General features: G+C 41.2%; 1 long non-coding RNA gene across 1 annotated transcript; it reads right to left on the minus strand.

Annotated features, from left to right (window-relative positions):
• Positions 1–4,278: 4,278 nt before the first annotated feature.
• On the minus strand, positions 4,279–5,307 carry LOC142728923 (uncharacterized). The gene is made up of 2 exons (XR_012877867.1): positions 5,243–5,307; positions 4,279–4,370 (listed from the first exon to the last, which is right to left on the minus strand). It is a non-coding gene; the product is annotated as an uncharacterized LOC142728923 (long non-coding RNA).
• Between the last annotated feature and the right edge of the window lie 5,416 nt (positions 5,308–10,723).

Below are 10,723 nucleotides of genomic sequence, written 5' to 3' on the forward strand. Positions count from 1 at the left end.
AAAGATCGCATCATACAGAAAAGCCGACTCTCAACAAACATACTCTATGGAGAGGCCCAAATTGCTATTTTCCAGGACTTGGCTTCCACCACTTTATACAAACGTAGGCTCCTGAAACCCTTTACGTCTACATTGAGACAGAGGCAGATCCCATTTTGTTGGCTCTTCCCGTTTGGTCTCTCCTTCTCTGTTAATGGAAAGAGATTCACAGCTAGATCCTCGTCAGACATCAGAAATATCTGCTCTGAACTTGACATATCTCTGGAGGCTTATCCCGACCTAGAAATGGTGCATGACGCTGCTCGTCTTGAACATATCCCTCAACTACCTCAATGGGAAACAGTTCAGGCACCTGAAGGTCAAATGGCAAGACGGCGATCCCACAAAGCTCCAAGGTCCCCTTCATTGTGGGTCCCTTCTTGAATATAAAGTATTTATTGTCTTATGCTCCAATCAACGGATTACACCCAGATGTATCCTTTCAAAGGACTGTACCGAGTGTGAACGGAGACTAGTTTTTTATGTGGTTATTTTGCATAGCTAGTCTTAATTGAATCTGAGATTTAGCCAAATCTGTGTTTTTCTTTTGTTTTTTTGCATTTATTACCGGTTTTCTGGAATACATATATGTGATACTATATAGAGACGTCTACTCGATGCAACTCATACCTGCTTTGCTTACGCAATATTGATGTCGACTAAGTTACATTTTGTTTCTTCTATTAGGGTTTATATATGTAGGGGGATTTATATCCACAGTCAGAAGATTACTCACCTCATATATAAGATATATCTACTTCGACCAATTCGAGAGCCTCAAAAAGCCCTAGGTACACTCAGTTCATTCTGTTCACCCAAGTGCCTATACCTGATTAAATACCACCATTCTGTTAACATTCACCTAACATTTTCTCTATTGCTCTTCTACGTCAAATGACGATTGTTCACTTGCATCATCTGTTCATGGTGACACGATTCACCGATGATGCATTTACAGTACTGTTACAAGATACCCTAGTTATAGCTATGTTACTTATTCCCCTGTCCCATTTTCTGGGACACATCCCCGAGAGAGACCCCACTCTTTACGGATCCAATTTGCAACGTCACTATGACTGACTCACATACAACATGGTCAATAGTTTCTTATAACGTCAGAGGCCTAAACTCTCCGGTCAAACGATCACAAATCCTTCAATATCTTAAAAACACAAAAGCAGACATTATATTGTTTCAGGAAACCCATCTACGAGCCCAAAAATTGCCATCTTTCCATAAATCATATTACAATACATGGTTTCACTCGCATTCCCCGTTCAAAAATTCATGTGGAGTTGCAATAGCCCTTGCTAAACATGTACCCTTTGTCTTACAAGATTCACTCTCTGACAGCGAAGGCAGATATATATTCATAAAGGGTCTCTTAGCGGGATCCTTAGTTACGTTGGGTAATCTATATGTAACTAATATCAATCAGGCGTCATGGATCCCATCCGCACTTGACACAGTTAGGCCCTTTATGGAAGGTATATGTCTGGCGGGGGGAGACTTAAACGTGGCTCTGGAGCCGGACCTCGATTCTTCTACAAAGAAATCCTCGCTTTCACGCAGAGCCCTTTCGCGAATTAAAAAATCACTGCAATCCTTCCCCTTAATCGATACCTGGCGATATATGCACCCAAATGCGATTGATTATATGCACTTCTCATCTCCGCACAATTCGTATCAGAGACTAGACTACCTCTTTCTTCCTCTTTCGTTATTGCCTAACATTGTGGAAGTACGAATTCTGACCGCTATACACTCCGATCACTCTCCCCTACTGCTCCGAGCCTCGCTAACACACAGACCGGCTGGACAAAAGGCATGGTCCCTGAACGAAAGTTTACTCAACTCAGAAACAAATAAGAAACGTGTTGCCTCGGCTATACTATCTTATTTCCAAATCAATACTATAGACCAATGTCCTATGCCGGTGATCTGGGAGGCCCACAAGGCAGTGATTAGAGGTGAATTCATTTCTATTGGCTCGTATCAAAATAGCAGTAGAAGACGGAAACTTTCGGCGTTATATGAGGAAATCTCTCAGCTGGAGAGGCAACACAAAAATGTACAAACACTAGATGTCCTCGCCTCGCTCACGGTCAAAAGACAGGCCCTAAAAGATTTACTCAATAAGCAGTCTGCCAAATTCTATTCTAATTGGAAAAATCAAATATTCATACACGGAGATAAAGTCTCCAAACTCATGATTTCGTTGATAAAGAAGAGGAAATCCAGGTCTTATATTCACTCCCTGAAATTGCCTAATGGTTTGAAAACTAGCGACACTGATCTGATTTCAGAGGCTTTTGTAAATTATTACTCCTCCCTCTATCAAATTCGATCTCAAGAGACTGATGGAGAGCGGAGCAGTAGGAAACAAATCATTAACTCATTTCTTGCGTCCCTGACTTTGCCCCAACTTTCCCCTACACAACAAGCCACTCTGCAGAAATCGGTCACGGAGTCTGAGCTCCAGTCTATCCTGTCGAAGTGCCCTTCGGGAAAAAGTCCAGGACCAGGCGGACTTCCCATACATTACTATAAAGTATTTCAGAAAGAACTACTACCTCATTTCCTTGGTTTGTGTAACTCTATACTACAAGGTTCTAGCTTTCCTAGACAGACTCTAGAAGCGCATATTACCCTGATTCACAAAGACGGTAAGGACCCTGACTTATGTAGTAACTACAAACCTATCTCACTTTTAAATACTGACCTAAAAATATTCGCAAAACTCTTAGCCAATCGATTAAGTCTGATACTACCGGACTTGATTTCTCCGGAACAAGTGGGATTCGTTTCGGGCAGGGAAGGGAAAGATAACTCTCTACGACTATTGCATTTACTACAGTTAGCTAAGGAGAAGAACAGATCTATGACATTCCTGAGCACTGATGCAGAGAAGGCCTTCGACAGGGTAGACTGGACCTTTATGGAAGAAACCTTAGACCGATTTGGAATTCCTAAAATTTTCACCCAAGCTATACTACAAATGTATATCACCCCAACAGCTAAACTCCGTATTAACGGAACCCTCTCATCTAGCTTTCAAATCCTAAATGGAACTAGACAAGGCTGCCCGCTATCACCACTTCTGTTTGTCCTTGTGATGGAGTCATTAATCCAAACTATCAGACAACACCCAGATATAAAAGTATCACAACTCAATCAACACATCACAAGACAGCAGTATTTGAAGATGATTTACTCATAATCATGTCTGACCCGATTTCAGAAATACCGGCAGTCCTCGAAATTTTTTCTAAATTTAGTGCTCTGTCCAATTTCAAAATCAACGCAGAAAAATCCGAAGCCTTAGGGATCAATGTTTCTAACTCTACGACACGATTACTAGAATCCCGATATCCAATTAAGTGACCTCCAAAATGCATTACCTACTTGGGAGTCAAATTGTGTAAACATTGGCCTGACAACTTCGCCTTAAACTATCTCCCTCTATTGGCCGGCACTAAAGTCATTATAGAATCCTGGTTAGCTCCCTTTATTTCCTGGATGGGCAGGAAAAACTTGATTAAAGGGTTAATCCTCCCCAAATTTAACTACCTATTCCAAATGTTACCTATTCACATTCCACAATCTTACTTCACGAAACTTCGCTCAATGATATTTCAATATATTTGGAATGGCAGGCACCCCAAAATTAGTGCAGAGACGCTTTCACTGCCTAAATCCCTGGGAGGAATTGGGGCTCCTGATTTTAAGAACTATTACCACACAGCTTCGATATCCAGGACTGTAGACTGGTTTCGGAAAACGGAGAATAAATTATGGGTCTCAATTGAGGAACTCCTAGCCCCTGTTCCTCTCAGAGCATTGCTACTTGCACACCCAGACAGCATAACAAACCTTTCATTTAAAAATGCTCTGACAAAGTTAACAATAAAATCACTCTCTCTCTTTAGGGACCTACTGGTTCCCACACCATCCCCACTGACACGTATCTCAGACTTGGTGGATTTATACCAAGAGGGTTTGGGAAGTCACACTAGTAACCCTTCGGTCAGATTGACTGATACTCTAGACTCCATACTAGCTGATGGGACGATCATATCCTTACAGACTTGGACCGAAAATCCAAACCTTCCGAATCTCCATTTAATGCACTATATGTCCCTAAAACAAGCAAACCTACCATACCTCACAGCAGGTTCCTTGGAAAGACCCTTGAGTATCTTTGAATCCTTCCTCGGACAAGTAAAAAACCCACGGAAATGTGTTTCTCAGATTTATAAATTGTTAATTAATAGGAACGTCCCTTTCAAAAGATCATATATCGCACTCTGGGAAAAGGATCTCTCCATCACCTTAAATAAAAAAGATACAAATATCCTTTACAGGAATTGCCATGGTCCCTCCCAGTGTATTAAAACACAAGAAAACTCTTATAAGTTAGTGTCACGATGGTATACCACACCGGATAAAACACATCTCTGGTACCCTTCCATCCCAGACACATGTTGGAGATGTTTGGGGGAAACCGGATCTTACATCCATATCTGGTGGTCATGCGCTAAGATCCAACGTTATTGGATACCTGTATTAGATCTTATAGCAAGAATCTGTGACATCTCAATCCAAATACCCCCAGCTACCATCTTTCTTAACCTTCCATTGGCAAAAATAAGTAAATCCACAAACACTCTCGTTAAACACCTCTTATCGGGGGCCAAACTTCTCATCCCCCCAAACTGGAGATCGATGCAAGTCCCCACGCTCTCTCAATGGATAACCAAGGTAGAGCAAATTTACTATATAGAAGAATTAGCAGCACTCTCTAACCTCTCATATACTAAATTTATAGAGATCTGGAGACCCTGGACAATATTCCGCTTCTCAGATCAGTTCTTGGACGTAACCTTGAATACACAATAGCCAGATCCGATGGGTCACCTTGTTGGATTTGTTAGTTTGCGACTAAGTTGTATAACTGTAACCGATATTTCTTGTCTTAGAAAAAATTATCTTGTAAATCTCTCTCAACCCCTTCCCCTCCTACTCCCTCTCGTTCATTTTTCCCCCTACCCTCCCCCCATTTGGCCCCTTTACAACCGAGTACTATTATTATACTCTTATAATGTATTGTTTCAAATTTGTATCTTAACCTGAATGTTACGGCATAGCTGCGTATGCAATGTTACACTGTATAAATTGACACTTATCATTTGCTTGATTGTACCTTCATATGCTGTTAAATCAACCTTTTGCTATTCAGTTGTATGATTCACTTTTGTTTAAAACACTAAAAAGAAAATTGAAAAGAAAAGATACACATGGGTAGAACTTATCATTGTCAAACCTTGTTCTTAAAGCTTAAAAAAATGGTTTCAATTTATTAAAGATCATATCCGACTACTACCATAACAATTGACAGACATCAGGGGCTCCTTCCAGAAGAGTAATCACTAACCAGAGAATTGCCGACGCTCTGGCCATGGATTCCTGGGTTTTTAAACTCCTAACATCACTTTCCATATAGTGAAAGTGACATCAAGGGCTTTCCCAAGTCAGGAGTTCCCGGCCAGTGAGTGCTTGCGATGCTCTGGCCTGGGACTCCAGAGTTTAAAGCCAAATATGGATATTTAAAGCCATATATACTTCTCCCAACGCATACCTCTGACAAAAATAAAAAATTTAATGTGAACATACTCCAAGAAGCCCACAGCTCTGAATAAATATGGCGCAACTTGGGTTGTCAGTGCTGCACAAACTGACATCTACACCAGTTAGCATAGATGTCAGCTATAATATCCGCAGGTGTAAATTAAATATGTCATGCAGGAGATCTGCTCTCCCGCTGGTCCTGACTTACTAGCTGAAAAGACGCGAAAACAGCATAATGTCTCAAAAAGCTAAAATTTTTACTCAAAACGGGCATGCGCCAAAATTTCCCATTACATTACTTTACAATATCATGTATTATAAAGACATTAACTTTTGAGCTACTTTGACTAAATCGTTAGCAAATGGAAAAAAAAAACACCAAGGAAAAAAATGTAATTAAAAAACTACGGCCTCCTCCATTTCCCCTCTAGCCGTCCTTTCCATCTCCAAAATGGTGTGTTTTCTGCCATTTTAGGTAGAAAAATTTCTATTTGCTCACCATTTACGCAAAGTAGCAGGAGGGTATATTATGCAGCTTCTCAAACTCTACCTTGAAGAGCTGTGTGATTTGTATTTTAATAGTAACTTTTTAATCTAAATGTACTTTTTACTCTGCCTGACTTGGTATTTATTTGTTCAGAGTTTCAAGCTCACATTGACTTGGTCTTCCCCTATAGGACCTCTCTATCTGTTGAACTAAGTATCATTACTAAAACTTATCTGAATCTGATTCTTAAACATCTAGTTACTACTTCTGATCATACAGTACAGTCAGCCAAGCATACCAAGTTCAATCACACAATATTAAAATGAGTAAGGAGCATGGATACATATCAGCATTAGATACACATGGGTAGAACTTATCATTGTCAAACCTTGTTCTTAAAGCTTAAAAAAATGGTTTAAATTTATTAAAGATCATATCTGACTACTACCATAACAATTGACAGACATCAGGGGCTCCTTCCAGGAGAGTAATCACTAACCAGAGCATTGCCGACGCTCTGGCCATGGATTCCTGGGTTTTTAAACTCCTAACATCACTGTCCATATAGTGAAAGTGACATCAAGGGCTTTCCCAAGTCAGGAGTTCCCGGCCAGTGAGTGCTTGCGATGCTCTGGCCGGGGACTCCAGAGTTTAAAGCCAAATATGGATATTTAAAGCCATATATGCACAGTAAAGTGAGAGGCTTTCTCTACAAGCGTAAATCCCGGCCACAGCGCTGCCAACGCTCCGACTTGGAATTCTCACATTACAAAGCCCCTAATGTCACTGTCTATGTACAGACAGTAACATCAAGGGATCCTCCAGGAGCAAGCAGAATCCATATATGGACAGTGACGTCAGGGGCTCCCTCCAGGAGTGGAATCCCCAGCCAGTGCAATGCCAGTGTTCTGGCCTAGGATTTTGGCATCTTAAAGCTCCTAACGTCAGTGTCCATTTATGGACAGTGTTGTCAGGGGCTTCCCTAGGTGCAGAATCCCCAGTCAGAGCGTTGCTAATGTCAGGGGCTATCCGAGGCTAGTGCTTAAAGTAACGCTGTGCCCGGGGAGTTCAGGTGATATATCCCACTCTATGCCTATACAGCCTTCCGTTGGAGGTATACGTAGAGACTTCTCCCAACGCATACCTCTGACGAAAAGAAAAAATTGAATGCGAACATACTCCAAGAAGCCCACAGCTCTGAATAAATATGGCGCAACTTGGATTGTCAGTGCTGCACAAACTGACATCTACACCAGTTAGCATAGATGTCAGCTATAATATCCGCAGGTGTAAATGAAATATGTCATGCAGGAGATCTGCTCTCCCGCTGGTCCCGACTTACTAGCTGAAAAGACGCGAAAACAGCATAATGTCTCAAAAAGCTAAAATTTTTACTCAAAACGGGCATGCGCCAAAATTTCCCATTACATTACTTTACAATATCATGTATTATAAAGACATTTACTTTTGAGCTACTTTGACTAAATCGTTAGCAAATGGGAAAAAAAAAAACACCAAGGAAAAAAATGTAATTAAAAAACTACGGCCTCCTCCATTTCCCCTCTAGCCGTCCTTTCCATCTCCAAAATGGTGTGTTTTCTGCCATTTTAGGTAGAAAAATTTATATTTGTTCACCATTTAGGCAAAGTAGCAGGAGGGTATATTATGCAGCTTCTCAAACTCTACCTTGAAGAGCTGTGTGGTTTGTATTTTAATAGTAACTTTTTAATCTAAATTTACTTTTTACTCTGCCTGACTTGGTATTTATTTGTTCAGAGTTTCAAGCTCACATTGACTTGGTCCTCCCCTATAGGACCTCTCTATCTGTTGAACTAAGTATCATTACAAAAACTTATCTGAATCTGATTCTTAAACATCTAGTTACTACTTCTGATCATACAGTACAGTCAGCCAAGCATACCAAGTTACCAAGTTCAATCACACAATATTAAAATGAGTAAGGAGCATGGATACATATCAGCATTAGATACACATGGGTAGAACTTATCATTGTCAAACCTTGTTCTTAAAGCTTAAAAAAATGGTTTCAATTTATTAAAGATCATATCCGACTACTACCATAACAATTGACAGACATAAGGGGCTCCTTCCAGGAGAGTAATCACTAACCAGAGCATTGCCGACGCTCTGGCCATGGATTCCTGGGTTTTTAAACTCCTAACATCACTGTCCATATAGTGAAAGTGACATCAAGGGTTTTCCCAAGTCAGGAGTTCCCGACCAGTGAGTGCTTGCGATGCTCTGGCCGGGGGACTCCAGAGTTTAAAGCCAAATAAGGATATTTAAAGCTATATATGCACAGTAAAGTGAGAGGCTTTCTCTACAAGCGTAATTCCCGGCCACAGCGCTGCCAACGCTCCGACTTGGAATTCTCACATTACAAAGCCCCTAATGTCACTGTCTATGTACAGACAGTAACATCAAGGGATCCTCCAGGAGCAGAATCCATATATGGACAGTGACGTCAGGGGCTCCCTCCAGGAGTGGAATCCACAGCCAGTGCAATGCCAGTGTTCTGGCCTAGGATTTTGGCATCTTAAAGCTCCTAACGTCAGTGTCCATTTATGGACAGTGTTGTCAGGGGCTTCCCTAGGAGCAGAATCCCCAGTCAGAGCGTTGCTAACGTCAGGGGCTTTCAGAGCCTAGTGCTTAAAGTAACGCTGTGCCCGGGGAGTTCAGGTGATATATCCCACTCTATGCCTATACAGCCTTCCGTTGGAGGTATACGTAGAGACTTCTCCCAACGCATACCTCTGACGAAAAGAAAAAATTGAATGTGAACATACTCCAAGAAGCCCACAGCTCTGAATAAATATGGCGCAACTTGGGTTGTCAGTGCTTCACAAACTGACATCTACACCAGTTAGCATAGATGTCAGCTATAATATCCGCAGGTGTAAATTAAATATGTCATGCAGGAGATCTGCTCTCCCGCTGGTCCCGACTTACTAGCTGAAAAGACGCGAAAACAGCATAATGTCTCAAAAAGCTAAAATTTTTACTCAAAACGGGCATGCGCCAAAATTTCCCATTACATTACTTTACAATATCATGTATTATAAAGACATTTACTTTTGAGCTACTTTGACTAAATCGTTAGCAAATGGGAAAAAAAAAACACCAAGGAAAAAAATGTAATTAAAAAACTACGGCCTCCTCCATTTCCCCTCTAGCCGTCCTTTCCATCTCCAAAATGGTGTGTTTTCTGCCATTTTAGGTAGAAAAATTTATATTTGTTCACCATTTAGGCAAAGTAGCAGGAGGGTATATTATGCAGCTTCTCAAACTCTACCTTGAAGAGCTGTGTGGTTTGTATTTTAATAGTAACTTTTTAATCTAAATTTACTTTTTACTCTGCCTGACTTGGTATTTATTTGTTCAGAGTTTCAAGCTCACATTGACTTGGTCCTCCCCTATAGGACCTCTCTATCTGTTGAACTAAGTATCATTACAAAAACTTATCTGAATCTGATTCTTAAACATCTAGTTACTACTTCTGATCATACAGTACAGTCAGCCAAGCATACCAAGTTACCAAGTTCAATCACACAATATTAAAATGAGTAAGGAGCATGGATACATATCAGCATTAGATACACATGGGTAGAACTTATCATTGTCAAGCCTTGTTCTTAAAGCTTAAAAAAATGGTTTGAATTTATTAAAGATCATATCCGACTACTACCATAACAATTGACTGACATCAGGGGCTCCTTCCAGGAGAGTAATCACTAACCAGAGCATTGCCGACGCTCTGGCCATGGATTCCTGGGTTTTTAAACTCCTAACATCACTGTCCATATAGTGAAAGTGACATCAAGGGCTTTCCCAAGTCAGGAGTTCCCGGCCAGTGAGTGCTTGCGATGCTCTGGCCGGGGACTCCAGAGTTTAAAGCCAAATAAGGATATTTAAAGCCATATATGCACAGTAAAGTGAGAGGCTTTCTCTACAAGCATAATTCCCGGCCACAGCGCTGCCAACGCTCCGACTTGGAATTCTCACATTACAAATTTGGCCCCTAATGTCACTGTCTATGTACAGACAGTAACATCAAGGGATCCTCCAGGAGCAGAATCCATATATGGACAGTGACGTCAGGGGCTCCCTCCAGGAGTGGAATCCCCACCCAGTGCAATGCCAGTGTTCTGGCCTAGGATTTTGACATCTTAAAGCTCCTAACGTCAGTGTCCATTCATGGACAGTGTTGTCAGGGGCTTCCCTAGGAGAAGAATCCCCAGTCAGAGCGTTGCTAACGTCCGGGGCTTTCCGAGCCTAGTGCTTAAAGTAACGCTGTGCCCGGGGAGTTCAGGTGATATATCCCACTCTATGCCTATACAGCCTTCCGTTGGAGGTATACGTAGAGACTTCTCCCAACGCATACCTCTGACGAAAAGAAAAAATTGAATGCGAACATACTCCAAGAAGCCCACAGCTCTAAATAAATATGGCGCAACTTGGATTGTCAGTGCTGCACAAACTGACATCTACACCAGTTAGCATAGATGTCAGCTATAATATCCGCAGGTGTAAATTAAATATGTCATGCAG

The sequence above is a fragment of the Rhinoderma darwinii genome, unplaced genomic scaffold (assembly GCF_050947455.1).
Source record: "Rhinoderma darwinii isolate aRhiDar2 unplaced genomic scaffold, aRhiDar2.hap1 Scaffold_697, whole genome shotgun sequence".
Classification (NCBI taxonomy): domain Eukaryota; kingdom Metazoa; phylum Chordata; class Amphibia; order Anura; family Rhinodermatidae; genus Rhinoderma; species Rhinoderma darwinii.